Here is a 16668-nt window from a genome sequence, read left to right as displayed (position 1 = left end):
ATGGTACAGTGTACAGGTACTAGTTTTTTTTTTAGATTTTCGAAACAATTAAATTTGATACATATTCAAACATCTTAATATATATATATATATACTATTTCAATTTATCTCGTTATTTAATTCAGGTCATTTGCTATGAGAGTTAAAATATATATATATATATCTTAGTCGACACTTCTGCACAACTCTTATTTTGAAAGTCATTAGGAAGAAACGCTGCCTACCGGAAGTTAGAGGCGCATCGTTTACACATAGTGTCTGGTGCTAGTTTTTCCACACACTGCTATTTGATTGACTAACTATACTCAGGCAAGCACCCATCTTTGTCGGGATGAACTAAAGTAAGAAACCGTACATGCCTTTACTCTTTTGTTCTAAATAATCCCTGTGTTATGACTGCTGGCAAAATATACTGCAACAACTAATTACATTCATTGCCCCTCCTAGCCTTGCTAGCTTAGCTTGCCATTGCTAGTTATGTGTACATGTAACCTTTGCTAGCTAACGTTAGTTACCTACTGTGAAAAAAACCCCATCATGTGTTTGCGTAGGATGCTAGATTAAATTGACAAGACAGTCAATTGACCGCTCGAACAATGGAAATACATGGCATCAGAAGGGAGGCGAGATCAGGTAGGACCATTCTAGCCAATTAGAGGGCAGATAGCGCCACAGAGGCCATCCCCATTTTAAAGTTACCCATTTTCTTCTTCGTTGGCTGATTGCTCCCAACTCAAGGCAATCAAATTGTATTGGTCACATAAATGTGTTTAGCAGATGTTATTGTGGGTGGAGTGAACTGCTTGTGTTTCTAGCTCCGACAGTGCAGTAATATCTAACCATTTCACAACATATACCCAATACACACAAATGTAAGTAATTCCATTCTAAGGAATGGAATTAAGGATATGTACATATATGGATGAGCAATGTCAGAGCGACAGACTGATACAATAGAATACAGTATATACATATGAGATGAGGAATGCAAAATGTGTCAACATTAGTGACTAGGGATTTCAAGTCTATGTATATAGGGCAGCTGTCTCTTATGTGCTAGGGGTAGCTATTTAACAGTCTGATGGCCTTGAGATAGAAGCTGTTTTCAGTCTCTCGGTCCCAGCTTTGATGCGGTCCCAGCATTGATGCACCTGTACTGTCCTCGCCTTCCGGATGGTAGCGGGGTGAACAGGCAGTGGCTTGGGTGGTTGTTGTCCTTGATGATCTTTTTGGCCCTCCTGTGGCGTCGGGTGCTGTAGGTGTCCTGGATGGAAGGTAGTTTGCCCCCGGTGATGCGTTGTGCAGACCGCACCACCCTCTGGAGAGCCCTGCGGTTGCGGGCGGTTCAGTTGCAGTACCAGGCGGTGATACAGCCCGACAGGATGCTCTCAATTGTGCATCTGTAAAAGTTTGTGAGGGCTTTAGGTGCCAAGTCAAATTTCTTCAGCCTCCTGTTGCACCTTCACCACACTCTGTATGGGTGGACCATTTAAGTTTGTTAGTGATGTGTACGCTGATGAACTTGGAAGCTTTCCACCTTCTGCACTGTGGTCCCTTCGATGTGGATAGGGGGGGTGCTCCCTCTGCTGTTTCCTGAAGTCCATGATCATCTCCTTTTGTTTTGTTGACGTTGAGTGAGAGGTTATTTTCCTGGCACCACACTGTCAGAGCCCTCACCTCCTCCCTGTGGGCTGTCTCGTCATTGTTGGTAATTAAGCCTAGTACTGTTGTCGTCTGCAAACTTGATGATTGAGTTGAAGGCGTGCTTGGGCATGCAGTCATGGGTGAACAGGGAGTACAGGAGGGGGCTGAGCATGCACCCTTGTGGAGTCTCAGTGTTGAGGATCAGCGACGTGGAGGTGTTGTTCAGTTAAGGAAATCATTAAAATTAAATCAAATCAAAGTTTATTTGTCACGTGCGCCGAATACAACAGGTAGACCTTACAGTGAAATGCTTACTTACTAGCTCTAACCAATGGTGTGGAAAAAATAAGGTATGTGTGTGTAGTTAGGAAAGAAATAAAACAACAGTAAAAAGACATTTGAAAAAAGAGTAGCAAGGCACCTGTTAGTCAGGCTTATTGAGGTAGTATGTACATATTGTTAAATACATTCATTATGCCCTAATCTATGGATTTCACATGACTGGGACAACAGATATGCATCTGTTGGTCACAGATACCTTAAATAAGGTAGGAATGTGGATCAGAAAACCAGTCAGTATCTGTGTGACCACCATTTGCCTCATGCAGCGTGACACATCTCCTTCACATAGAGAGTTGATCAGGCTGTTGATTGTTGTCCCACTCCTCTTCAATGGCTGTGCAAAGTTGCTGGATATTGGCGGGAACTGGAACACACGGTCGTACACGTCAATCCAGAGCATCCTACAAATGCTCAATGGGCATTTGGTATTTTATTATTAGGATCCCCATTAGCTGTTGCAAAAGCAGCAGCTACTCTTCCTGAGGTCCACACAAAACATGAAACATAATACAGAACATCAATAGACAAGAACAGCTCAAGGACAGAACTACATACATTTTTAAAAAGGCACACGTAGCCTAGATATCAATGCATACACACAAACCTTCTAGGTCAAATAGGGGAGAGGCTTTGTGCCGTGAGGTGTTGCTTTGTTTGTTTTTTGGAACCAGGTTTGCTGTTTTATTTGAGCAATATGAGATGGAAGTTCCATGCAATAAGGGCTCAATATAATACTGTACGCTTTTTTGAATTTGTTTTGGATTTGGTGACTATGAAAAGCCCCTGGTAGAATGTGTATGTGTGTGTGTCAGAGCTGTGTGTAAGTTGACTATGTAAACAATTTGGGATTTTCAATACATTAATGTGAGTTGGCAGGCCATGGAAGAACTGGGACATTTTCAGCTTCCAGGAATTGTCTTCAGATCCTTGTGACATGGGGCTGTGCATTATCATGCTGAAACATGAGGTGATGGTGGCAGATGAATGGCACAACAATGGGCATCAGGATCTCGTCATGGTGTCTCAAATTGTGCATTCAAATTGCCATCAATAAAATGCAATTGTGTTCGTTGTCTGTAGCTTATGCCTGCCCATACCATAACCCAACCTCCACCATGGGGCACTCGGCTCACAATGTTGACATCAGCAAACCGCTCACCCACACGACTCCATACACGTTGTGAGGCCAGTTGGACGTACTGCTAAATTCTCTAAAACGACTTGGGTGGCGGCTTATGGTAGAGAAATGAACATAAAATTCCTCAGCAACAGCTCTTGTGGACATTCCTGCAGTCAGCACATCACACTCCCATCAACACTTGAGACATCTGTGCACATTTTAGTGGCCTTTTATTGTCCCCAGCACAAGGTCCACCTGTGTAATGATCAGGCTGTTTAATCAGCGTCTTGATATGCCACACCTGTCAGGTGGATGGATTATCTTGGAAAAGGAGAAATGTTCACTAACAGGGATGTAAACACATTTGTGCACAAAATGTGAGGGAAATAAGCTTTTTGTGCATCTAAAAAATTAAGCTCGTGAAACGTGGGACCAACACTTTTTTTTGCATATTGAATTTACATTTTTGTCAGTGTCAAAATTATTATTATTTTTAAATCAATTGGTATGCCTATATATCATTATTTTATAAGTCCAAAAATAGATGTAGCAACTAAGGATTCTACCTTTTAACCAATGTAGGCTTTATCGCCTATGTCAAAGTTTTTAGTTGGGTTTTTCTAAGATGAGATGTGACAGTTTTAGAACAAAGTTGGTTTATTCTGAACGGTCTGGTTTTGCAACGTCTCGTGTCTGCTGTTTTAACTGAAATGTTTTAAATGTGGTTTGTAATTGGTCTTTGATCTTGCATTGTCATAAAGCAGTGACATCACTTTCACTCCAGCCATTTATTTGAACACCTGCTTGTAGGGTGTGAAATGGTGAGGGAGTTCCAATTTCAAAATGAATTCACCCACGAGCTCGGCTTGAAGTCATAATTCTTGATCTTTGTTGGTTTCCTCATACATAGAGCTTGCCGGCTTGTAGTCCTAAAAAAACGCAGTTACCTCTGGGTAACCCAGTTACCTCTGGGTTGTTCGGCCATTTGTATGGTGGAAATGAATCGGGAAAGAATCAGGTTTTGGGATAAATGCTGAAAAACAGGCTTAGGAGATCTAATACGTTTTGCTCTCTGAGATAATCAGTTAGTCAATATGTATGAATTCTGAAGCCTTTCTGTGCTTGTTTTGATTACATAAATTCACAAAAGTTATGTTAGCTGGTGAAGATTATAGAACAAAACGTATAAAATCTCCTAAGCCTGTGTTTACCACATACCTTATTTTCTGCATTTATCCAAAACCCCCATTCATTTCCCCATAGGCTTTGGCCAATGAGCCATGACGGAGTTAGTGCCTACACAAATACTCCATTACTATTGCTCTCTATTGCCACCACTACCTGAAAGTGCCCCTTGCTTCCGACTCTTTGCAAGGAAAACTCTTGGTAGGAGCACTCATTTTAAATAGACTCCTTTGACGCACACACCCAATGCCTCCAGAAGTACCTTTTTTGGGCTCGTGCTATGAGACGTAAAGAAGGAAGGGTGAAACTCCTGATTTAATGTAATGCTGCCTCATCCAGCTTTATTACAAACGGAACATAAATCACAAAAGAATGGGTCTGGCTGTGAGGGTCAGCTCAGTTCTGGTATATCCATTAGTTCTAGGGGGCAATGCTAGTGTAAACACAGCTTGGCTATGCTAATTGAAGGGCACTTGTAGCTGGGTACCCCACACTGTAGTTTGTTGGTGGAAGTGTTTCTTAAGCATTAACTCAATAATCCATTTCTAATGCCTACTTAACATTATGAACATGAAAATAACCAACATCTCCCTAGCTGAGTGTTTGCTGTTCTAATTGGGTAACTAGGCCTAGTGCTTGAGGGACTGAGTCAGAGAAGACTAGTAAGGGCATAGTAATCACATCACATATTTTTGCCAGCTCTTTCACAAATGTAACATCTCCAGGTACAAGATATACTTCAATAACATTGAAACTGGGTTTTTATTTAAACCTTTGTTAGACCTATACAATTCAGATTCTGATTCATACACATTAGTCTGGCCTAACTTTTGTAAAATAATTTTTCCACAACAGAAATAACCAGAAAGCCGTCTTTTATATTGTGTGAGTGGTTACCCTACACAGACCCAGGGGGAAGGACCATGCATGTATTTCTTTTGATGCAGACATTGAGACATGAGCCTTGCTCTGTGGCCCCTGTCCCCCTAGGGCCTAGGGCAGTGGGATGGTTCTAGCACAGCCATGTGGCTTCTCCTTGCTCTCCACATCATTAAAGGAGAATCCCTGAATCTGAGGCCCAGGGAGTCCCAGTAGGTCTGTTTGCCCAAGCACAGATGCCTCACAATTTATTACGGGAGTAAATTCTACAGTTGGGGGGTCTTCCTCCTGGGGTTACACACTATCCAGTTCCCAACACGGCTGCTGGATGACCCCATTTTTCACCCCCTCTAGATAAAGTTGTTGGGATGAGAATGGCCAGCCCATTACATCACAGACCAACAGTTGAGAAAACAGAATGAGGTAGGCTTAATTTCTCTTGTGGCAGAACTTCACCTCCTGCTCTCTGAACGTAAGTCTGAATGCTGGGTTTTTGGCTATGCCTGCTATTCTCTCCACTTCGGTCTTTGAAAGAACTGGAAAGGCAATAGCCAGCATCAGTTGAGAAACAAAACATGAGTGGATTCTGCATGCCATTAAATGGATGATGTGGTTTTGTGTTTCTCAAATGGTCAACGTTGAGTTCTTAAACCTCTGTTTTAATAAACGGTAGTGATACAGTTCAATGCTTTACATAACATGTTGTCTTTGCAGTTGAACTTATATCATCTTAAGAGGAATGCCGATCCCTTTTCTTCTAGAGACTTTTCCCTTATCCACTCATGTCACTAACCTATGTATTGTACAGTGTTTCTGTTATCTAGCCTTCCGAGGTTAAAGAACGCAGAGAATCTGAGTATTCCACTGATTAGAACTCTACTTTGCAAATGTTGTGTTTTTTTAAATCAGTGATTCCAGAGACCAGTGGAATGAGTTCATATGCTGTCAGAACTGAAGGCCAGAGCACAGAGATTACATAATGCCTTGTTCTGAGAACCTTTAATACATTTTAAACAGTCCCCTTGCTTGTTTCACATGAATACAAAACAGGCCAGTCAGATGTCCTAAGGTAGGCTCATTCTTCACAACAGTTTCTATTGTTTAGTCTAATGGAGTATGTTTTTGTATTTAAAAAAAAATAGTTTGTTCAAAATGCTAAACTTAGAGTAGATCAGTCTCAGGCGATGAAATCCACACAGAATTGAGCTGCTTTCAACTATGCCCACAAGGGGGTAGTCATATGCCAACTCAACGAGAGAGTTTGTCTAAGCTGTGGTAGGAGAAACCCCAGTACGATTTCATATTTCCAGGTGGGGGGTAGTAATTTGCCTGAGCTTGTAAGGTTTTTTTGGCAATGGCATCATCAACCAATTTAATGTTTACTTTTCCTCATGAACACCAAGTTAACTGAACCAACAAAATAAAAATGTGGATATAAAATCATGTGATCAGGCCTGAGGTCTTTTGTGGACTGCTGTGAGGACTCAAACAATAATCTGAAAAAGGCATCAACTCAGAGATATACTCCTGACAGGTCGTAGGTACTTTTAACGTGAGAGGAGGGGAGCACATCCTTGCTGGTGGATAGGTAGGGGTGGTTGAAGTTTCCTAGATACTGGAGGTGGGCCTAGTCTTCAGGGAACCGTGACGTATTTCCTGCCCCTGGGCTTAACATTCTGCATTGTGTCCAGGTGCTCAGAAGAAAAATGTGACCCAAAATAATGAAGTATCTCTAAGGATAGTTCGTTTTTTTTAGATGATTGAAGATGGCTTGTGTCTTATTGTGGAATGCCACTGTAATGTCAACCATATTAAAATGCCTGTAGCCTAATTTACATTTACATTTAAGTCATTTAGCAGACGCTCTTATCCAGAGCGACTTACAAATTGGTGCATTCACCTTATGACATCCAGTGGAACAGTCACTTTACAATAGTTTATCTAAATCTTAAAGGGGGGTGAGAGGGAATACTTATCCTATCCTAGGTATTCCTTAAAGAGGTGGGGTTTCAGGTGTCTCCGGAAGGTGGTGATTGACTCCGCTGTCCTGGCGTCGTGAGGGAGTTTGTTCCACCATTGGGGGGCCAGAGCAGCGAACAGTTTTGACTGGGCTGAGCGGGAGCTGTACTTCCTCAGTGGTAGGGAGGCGAGCAGGCCAGAGGTGGATGAACGCAGTGCCCTTGTTTGGGTGTAGGGCCTGATCAGAGCCTGGAGGTACTGAGGTGCCGTTCCCCTCACAGCTCCGTAGGCAAGCACCATGGTCTTGTAGCGGATGCGAGCTTCAACTGGAAGCCAGTGGAGAGAACGGAGGAGCGGGGTGACGTGAGAGAACTTGGGAAGGTTGAACACCAGACGGGCTGCGGCGTTCTGGATGAGTTGAAGGGGTTTAATGGCACAGGCAGGGAGCCCAGCCAACAGCGAGTTGCAGTAATCCAGACGGGAGATGACAAGTGCCTGGATTAGGACCTGCGCCGCTTCCTGTGTGAGGCAGGGTCGTACTCTGCGGATGTTGTAGAGCATGAACCTACAGGAACGGGCCACCGCCTTGATGTTGGTTGAGAACGACAGGGTGTTGTCCAGGATCACGCCAAGGTTCTTAGCGCTCTGGGAGGAGGACACAATGGAGTTGTCAACCGTGATGGCGAGATCATGGAACGGGCAGTCCTTCCCCGGGAGGAAGAGCAGCTCCGTCTTGCCGAGGTTCAGCTTGAGGTGGTGATCCATCATCCACACTGATATGTCTGCCAGACATGCAGAGATGCGATTCGTCACCTGGTCATCAGAAGGGGGAAAGGAGAAGATTAGTTGTGTGTCGTCTGCATAGCAATGATAGGAGAGACCATGTGAGGTTATGACAGAGCCAAGAGACTTGGTGTATAGCGAGAATAGGAGAGGGCCTAGAACAGAGCCCTGGGGGACACCAGTGGTGAGAGTGCGTGGTGAGGAGACAGATTCTCGCCACGCCACCTGGTAGGAGCGACCTGTCAGGTAGGACGCAATCCAAGCGTGGGCCGCGCCGGAGATGCCCAACTCGGAGAGGGTGGAGAGGAGGATCTGATGGTTCACAGTATCGAAGGCAGCCGATAGATCTAGAAGGATGAGAGCAGAGGAGAGAGAGTTAGCTTTAGCAGTGCGGAGCGCCTCCGTGATACAGAGAGCAGTCTCAGTTGAATGACTAGTCTTGAAACCTGACTGATTTGGATCAAGAAGGTCATTCAGAGAGAGATAGCGGGAGAGCTGGCCAAGGACGGCACGTTCAAGAGTTTTGGAGAGAAAAGAAAGAAGGGATACTGGTCTGTAATTGTTGACATCGGAGGGATCGAGTGTAGGTTTTTTAAGAAGGGGTGCAACTCTCGCTCTCTTGAAGATGGAAGGGACGTAGCCAGCGGTCAGGGATGAGTTGATGAGCGAGGTGAGGTAAGGGAGAAGGTCTCCGGAAATGGTCTGGAGAAGAGAGGAGGGGATAGGGTCAAGCGGGCAGGTTGTTGGGCGGCCGGCCGTCACAAGACGCGAGATTTCATCTGGAGAGAGAGGGGAGAAAGAGGTCAGAGCACAGGGTAGGGCAGTGTGAGCAGAACCAGCGGTGTCGTTTGACTTAGCAAACGAGGATCGGATGTCGTCGACCTTCTTTTCAAAATGGTTGACGAAGTCTTCTGCAGAGAGGGAGGAGGGGGGGGAGGAGGATTCAGGAGGGAGGAGAAGGTGGCAAAGAGCTTCCTAGGGTTAGAGGCAGATGCTTGGAATTTAGCGTGGTAGAAAGTGGCTTTAGCAGCAGAGACAGAGGAGGAAAATGTAGAGAGGAGGGAGTGAAAGGATGCCAGGTCCGCAGGGAGGCGAGTTTTCCTCCATTTCCGCTCGGCTGCCCGGAGCCCTGTTCTGTGAGCTCGCAATGAGTCATCGAGCCACGGAGCGGGAGGGGAGGACCGAGCCGGCCTGGAGGATAGGGGACATAGAGAGTCAAAGGATGCAGAGAGGGAGGAGAGGAGGGTTGAGGAGGCAGAATCAGCAGATAGGTTGGAGAAGGTTTGAGCGGAGGGAAGAGATGATAGGATGGAAGAGGAGAGAGTAGCGGGGGAGAGAGAGCGAAGGTTGGGACGGCGCGATACCATCCGAGTAGGGGCAGTGTGCGAGGTGTTGGATGAGAGCGAGAGGGAAAAGGATACAAGGTAGTGGTCGGAGACTTGGAGGGGAGTTGCAATGAGGTTAGTGGAAGAACAGCATCTAGTAAAGATGAGGTCGAGCGTATTGCCTGCCTTGTGAGTAGGGGGGGAAGGTGAGAGGGTGAGGTCAAAAGAGGAGAGGAGTGGAAAGAAGGAGGCAGAGAGGAATGAGTCAAAGGTAGACGTGGGGAGGTTAAAGTCGCCCAGAACTGTGAGAGGTGAGCCGTCCTCAGGAAAGGAGCTTATCAAGGCATCAAGCTCATTGATGAACTCTCCGAGGGAACCTGGAGGGCGATAAATGATAAGGATGTTAAGCTTGAAAGGGCTGGTAACTGTGACAGCATGGAATTCAAAGGAGGCGATAGACAGATGGGTAAGGGGAGAAAGAGAGAATGACCACTTGGGAGAGATGAGGATCCCGGTGCCACCACCCCGCTGACCAGAAGCTCTCGGGGTGTGCGAGAACACGTGGGCGGACGAAGAGAGAGCAGTAGGAGTAGCAGTGTTGTCTGTGGTGATCCATGTTTCCGTCAGTGCCAAGAAGTCGAGGGACTGGAGGGAGGCATAGGCTGAGATGAACTCTGCCTTGTTGACCGCAGATCGGCAGTTCCAGAGGCTACCGGAGACCTGGAACTCCACGTGGGTCGTGCGCGCTGGGACCACCAGATTAGGGTGGCCGCGGCCACGCGGTGTGGAGCGTTTGTATGGTCTGTGCAGAGAGGAGAGAACAGGGATAAACAGACACATAGTTGACAGGCTACAGAAGAGGCTACGCTAATGCAAAGGAGATTGGAATGACAAGTGGACTACACGTCTCGAATGTTCAGAAAGTTAAGCTACGTAGCAAGAATCTTATTGACTAAAATGATTAAAATGATACAGTAATGCTGAAGTAGGCTAGCTGGCAGTGGGTGCGTTGTTGACACTACACTAATCAAGTTGTTCCGTTGAGTGTAATAGTTTCTGCAGTGCTGCTATTCGGGGGCTAGCTGGCTAGCTAGTAGTGTTGTTTACGTTACGTTGCGTTAAGAACGACAATAGCTGGTTAGCTAACCTAGAAAATCGCTCTAGACTACACAATTATCTTTGATACAAAGACGGCTATGTAGCTAGCTATGTAGCTAGCTGCGATCAAACAAATCAAACCGTTGTACTGTAATGAAATGAAATGAAAATGTGATACTACCTGTGAATGCGACCGGGTTGTGAGTCAATGCGGTAGACGTTGGCTAGCTGTCGGCTAGCTGTTGGCTAGCTAGCAGAGTCTCCTACGTTAAGGACGACAAATAGCTGGCTAGCTAACCTCGGTAAATTAAGATAATCACTCTAAGACTACACACTCTAAACCTAAACAACACAATTATCTTGGAACGAAGATACGAAGACAGCAAAGACAGCTATGTAGCTAGCTAACACTACACTAATCAAGTCGTTCAGTTGAGTGTAATAGTTTCTCCAGTGCAGCTAATCAGTGGACGTTAGCTAGCTGGCTAGTGAAGACTACGTTAGGACGGCGAAATACGATAATTACGCAATTATCTTTGATACAAAGAGGGCTATGTAGCTCGCTGAGAAGAAATTGCTAAGATTAGACAAATCAAACCATTGTGCTATAATGAAATATAGTGAAATGTAATGAAAAAGTTATACTACCTGCGGGAACGAAGTGCCGATGCGACCACTCGCTTAAGAGAGGGAGAGTAAATCACTAGAGACACTTTAAAAAAAAGATTTGTAAGGCCAAAAGTTTTGTTTTGTATCTGCTTATCATTTTAATTGGTCAATAAAGAGGTTTCATTAATAACTAAAATATCCTGGTGAAACGCTAATAGTTAAACGGAGCGGTCAGGGCTTTGGTATGGCTCGTCCTCTTAACAGACAACTGCTCCCTTTTGTGGACTGCTGTGTGGACTATGGCCTTGATTGTAAATTCCTCGAGTTTAGTATGCCTGGCCAACTCCAGCACAGAACTCACATAGACTGTTACTTTTTCTCTCTGGAGTGTTTGTCGTATAGGAGGAGCATCTCGGAAGGGTATCTTTCCAAACCCTCTTCCACCCCTGCCACCGTTGAACAACTGGTCCGGACATCTGGCTCTAACAGCTGTTCATGGCCTCATTTTAGACGTACTGCTGTATATGCCCCAGTCCCGTGGTGGTGATCTGGAGCTATCAGCACTCTCAGGATGCGACATAGAGCTTTCTTACGGTCATTTGAAATGTCATTTTCAGAAGCCCAATTCCCCTTCATGTTCATTTGTAGAATTGGAGAGATCTTTGGGGTTATTTTGCCAATATTCAATGTCTCCAGTTTTTGAGGCTATTCCTAGTTGATCTAGTTTGGCTCAAGACATCTTCCATCTTGCGGTGACATAGGTGAAACGGACTGGTTGTTGCCACTAAAGGCTTGACTGTACACTTGCCATCTACAGCTGATATCATTGAGTGGCTCTCATCTAGATGAAAAGGAGAGAGACGGGTGGATCTAGCCCCTGCTCCCACTTGAGTCAAACACATTGCCATTTCTAATCTCCCTGTAGCGATTTCATACTAAAACGTGGCATGGATAAACCACGTAAAGTTGTATCTATGTGGAATTTTGTCTTTTTGTGTAGGAGAACTGATGGGAATCACTATGGAAATATCCCTTGGTTATTGGAAATGCTGAGATTGAGCAAGATTGCATGACTTCAACTGTCAAATTGAAAGGACTGAGACTGGAGTAATTAGACTATCCAGGCCTTAGATCATCTATGGGAGGATGAGTCAAATCGACCTGAAGTTCCCTGCAAGTTCATGACCCTTTAACTTCAAGCCAGTGGCTCTGGAGGCAAAGCCTACTTAGTGACCTCAGCAAAGTAGCCATTGACTATATGACAAATGCGTCTTTTAGCATTGGGAAGATAAGGTAAACGGAATCAGTTTGATTTATTTCACCATTGTTTCTGTAGAGGCTCTTGGCCTGTGATTTTGAAGGTAGTGGAACTGGAACGATTTCCAAGATCATTTTTAATAACCGACAGTTTTATATTCAACTGCCACTCTCTTATATCTGTTTTCCTCTCCTTTTCCAAATGAGGAAGAACTCTAAAGTCTCTTCAACTACTTTCACATCCACTTGTCTTTAACCTTCGGTTACAGCTGAATGAATCCCTCCATCAATTCTATGCTGAAGTTTACGATATTAATTTCTAGACGCCATCCTAGGTACCGGGATAGAGCACCATCTTTTGTCACCTCACTATATCACAGTCCTCTATTATAAACCTGTCCTTGCTTGATGGCCTCTGTATAAAACTTCCCTCAGCGTTCACCTGGTACAATGGCATGTGGGTCGTCAGCAGGCAGGCGGATGGGATGGATCCTGGCCTCTACCAGGCAGTATATCACGTCAGCTCTCTATCACAGGGCTTTACGGAGCCCATAATTGAAACCAGGCTCCCGATAGGGCTGCTTCTCTGAATCTCTGCTTCGATGGAAGAAATCGATAGTGCATGGTGCTCCTCAAAAGTCATATGTGAAATATTAGACTTAACCATTACACTCTGCTCTCAGCTATTTGACCTAGGCCCATAGGATGAAGCAGAGAGAACAACGCATGGCTCTGTCTTTCACATTGCCCGGTACTGCCATCTCAGTCTGCGGCGCAGCTGTCACTGTTTGTATATTTGATATACTGGGGATGCTGAAAAGAAACAGGTGTTGTATATTAGTTCCACTGTTTTATTTCCCCAAAAATGTGGACTGGAGTCAATAGAGTTGTCAGAGCACGTTATTGTAATATATGGCTATCTGACTTTTAAATTGACCATTGCTACAAACCATCACCCTCCCCCTTTCCCCCAGGAAGAAAAGAGGGGGGGGGGTGTAATGCAGTTCAGGTGGACTGACCTCAAAGAGAGATGAGAAAGATGGAAATCTCTTTGAAACTTCCCCCCTGTCCGGGCCCATTGGTTACCTGCAGGACGCACTGTATTCTTTCAAAGTTCTTGCAGGGAATTTTTTTTTTCCGGTTCCGGTTGGAGCGAGTGGTCGCATCTGCACGTCGCTCCAACGGGTAGTATAACTTTTTCATTATATTTCATTATATCACAACGGTTTGATTTGTCTTATCTTAGCAATTTCTTCTCAGCTAGCTACATAGCCGTCTTTGTATCAAAGATAATTGCGTAATTATCGTATTTCGCCGTCCTAACGTAGTCTTCACTAGCCAGCTAGCTAACGTCCACTGATTAGCTGCACTGGAGAAACTGTTACACTCAACTGAACGACTTGATTAGTTTAGTGTTAGCTAGCTACATAGCTGTCTTTGCTGTCTTCGTATCATCGTATCATCGTATCCAAGATAATTGTGTTGTTTAGGTTTAGAGTGTGTAGTCTTAGAGTGATTATCTTAATTTACCGAGGTTAGCTAGCCAGCTATTTGTCGTCCTTAACGTAGGTGACTCTGCTAGCTAGCCAACGCTAGCCAACGTCTTCTGTATAGAACTCAACTACCCGGTCGCATTCACAGGTTGTATCACATTTTCACTTCATTTTCATTACAGTACAACGGTTTGATTTGTTTGATCGTAGCTAGCTACTTAGCTAGCTACATAGCCGTCTTTGTATCAAAGATAATTGTGTAGTCTAGAGCGATTTTCTAGGTTCGCTAGCCATCTATTGTCGTTCTTTTAACGCAACGTAACGTAAACAACACTGCTAGCTAGCCTGCTAGCCCCCGAATAGCAACACTGCAGAAACTATTACACTCAACGGAACGACTTGATTAGTGTAGTGTCAACAACGCACCCACTGCCAGCTGGCCTACTTCAGCAGTACTGTATCATTTTAATCATTTTAGTCAATAAGATTCTTGCTACGTAGCTTAACTTTCTGAACATTCGAGACGTGTAGTCCACTTGTCATTCCAATCTCCTTTGCATTAGCGTAGCCTCTTCTGTAGCCTGTCAACTATGTGTCGGTTTATCCCTGTTCTCTCCTCTCTGCACAGACCATACAAACGCTCCTCACCGCGTGGCCGCGGCCACCCTACTCTGGTGGTCCCAGCGCGCACGACCCACGTGGAGTTCCAGGTCTCCGGTAGCCTCTGGAACTGCCAATCTGCGGTCAACAAGGCAGAGTTCATCTCAGCCCATGCCTCCCTCCAGTCCCTCGACTTCTTGGCCCTGACGGAAACATGGATCACCACAGACAACACTGCTACTCCTACTGCTCTCTCTTCGTCCGCCCACGTGTTCTCGCACACCCCGAGAGCGTCTGGTCAGCGGGGTGGTGGCACCGGGATCCTCATCTCTCCCAAGTGGTCATTCTCTCTTTCTCCCCTTACCCATCTGTCTATCGCCTCCTTTGAATTCCATGCTGTCACAGTTACTAGCCCTTTCAAGCTTAACATCCTTATCATTTATCGCCCTCCAGGTTCCCTCGGAGAGTTCATCAATGAGCTTGATGCCTTGATAAGCTCCTTTCCTGAGGACGGCTCACCTCTCACAGTTCTGGGCGACTTTAACCTCCCCACGTCTACCTTTGACTCTTTCCTCTCTGCCTCCTTCTTTCCACTCCTCTCCTCTTTTGACCTCACCCTCTCACCTTCCCCCTACTCACAAGGCAGGCAATACGCTCGACCTCATCTTTACTAGATGCTGTTCTTCCACTAACCTCATTGCAACTCCCCTCCAAGTCTCCGACCACTGCCTTGTATCCTTTTCCCTCTCGCTCTCATCCAACACCTCCCACACTGCCCCTACTCGGATGGTATCGCGCCGTCCCAACCTTCGCTCTCTCTCCCCCGCTACTCTCTCCTCTTCCATCCTATCATCTCTTCCCTCCGCTCAAACCTTCTCCCACCTATCTCCTGATTCTGCCTCCTCAACCCTCCTCTCCTCCCTCTCTGCATCCCTTGACTCTCTATGTCCCCTATCCTCCAGGCCGGCTCGGTCCTCCCCTCCCGCTCCGTGGCTCGATGACTCATTGCGAGCTCACAGAACAGGGCTCCGGGCAGCCGAGCGGAAATGGAGGAAAACTCGCCTCCCTGCGGACCTGGCATCCTTTCACTCCCTCCTCTCTACATTTTCCTCCTCTGTCTCTGCTGCTAAAGCCACTTTCTACCACGCTAAATTCCAAGCTTCTGCCTCTAACCCTAGGAAGCTCTTTGCCACCTTCTCCTCCCTCCTGAATCCTCCGCCCCCTCCCCCCTCCTCCCTCTCTGCAGATGACTTCGTCAACCATTTTGAAAAGAAGGTCGACGACATCCGATCCTCGTTTGCTAAGTCAAACGACACCGCTGGTTCTGCTCACACTGCCCTACCCTGTGCTCTGACCTCTTTCTCCCCTCTCTCTCCAGATGAAATCTCGCGTCTTGTGACGGCCGGCCGCCCAACAACCTGCCCGCTTGACCCTATCCCCTCCTCTCTTCTCCAGACCATTTCCGGAGACCTTCTCCCTTACCTCACCTCGCTCATCAACTCATCCCTGACCGTTGGCTACGTCCCTTCCGTCTTCAAGAGAGCGAGAGTTGCACCCCTTCTGAAAAAACCTACACTCGATCCCTCCGATGTCAACAATTACAGACCAGTATCCCTTCTTTCTTTTCTCTCCAAAACTCTTGAACGTGCCGTCCTTGGCCAGCTCTCCCGCTATCTCTCTCTGAATGACCTTCTTGATCCAAATCAGTCAGGTTTCAAGACTAGTCATTCAACTGAGACTGCTCTCCTCTGTATCACGGAGGCGCTCCGCACTGCTAAAGCTAACTCTCTCTCCTCTGCTCTCATCCTTCTAGATCTATCGGCTGCCTTCGATACTGTGAACCATCAGATCCTCCTCTCCACCCTCTCCGAGTTGGGCATCTCCGGCGCGGCCCACGCTTGGATTGCGTCCTACCTGACAGGTCGCTCCTACCAGGTGGCGTGGCGAGAATCTGTCTCCTCACCACGCGCTCTCACCACTGGTGTCCCCCAGGGCTCTGTTCTTGGCCCTCTCCTATTCTCGCTATACACCAAGTCACTTGGCTCTGTCATAACCTCACATGGTCTCTCTTATCATTGCTATGCAGACGACACACAATTAATCTTCTCCTTTCCCCCTTCTGATGACCAGGTGGCGAATCGCATCTCTGCATGTCTGGCAGACATATCAGTGTGGATGACGGATCACCACCTCAAGCTGAACCTCGGCAAGACGGAGCTGCTCTTCCTCCCGGGGAAGGACTGCCCGTTCCATGATCTCGCCATCACGGTTGACAACTCCATTGTGTCCTCCTCCCAGAGCGCCAAGAACCTTGGCGTGATCCTGGACAACACCCTGTCGTTCTCAACTAACATCAAGGCGGTGGCCCGTTCCT

General features: G+C 46.2%; 1 protein-coding gene across 3 annotated transcripts in view; it reads left to right on the top strand.

Annotated features, from left to right (window-relative positions):
• The first annotated feature begins 210 nt into the window (after positions 1-210).
• The window catches only part of LOC123990824 (protein dispatched homolog 1-like), an 80804-nt gene continuing 64346 nt past the window's right edge, over positions 211-16668 (top strand). For 2 of the 3 annotated variants that reach the window (XM_046291711.1, XM_046291708.1), the window contains exon 1: positions 211-341. The gene's annotated coding sequence lies outside the window, so the exon portion shown is untranslated. Of the gene's footprint in view, positions 342-615; positions 634-16668 lie in introns of those variants that run through there. The other variant, XM_046291710.1, reaches the window with a different exon arrangement.

The sequence above is a fragment of the Oncorhynchus gorbuscha genome, linkage group LG12 (assembly GCF_021184085.1).
Source record: "Oncorhynchus gorbuscha isolate QuinsamMale2020 ecotype Even-year linkage group LG12, OgorEven_v1.0, whole genome shotgun sequence".
Lineage (NCBI taxonomy): Eukaryota > Metazoa > Chordata > Actinopteri > Salmoniformes > Salmonidae > Oncorhynchus > Oncorhynchus gorbuscha.
This window is presented reverse-complemented; position numbering and strand designations above follow the sequence as displayed.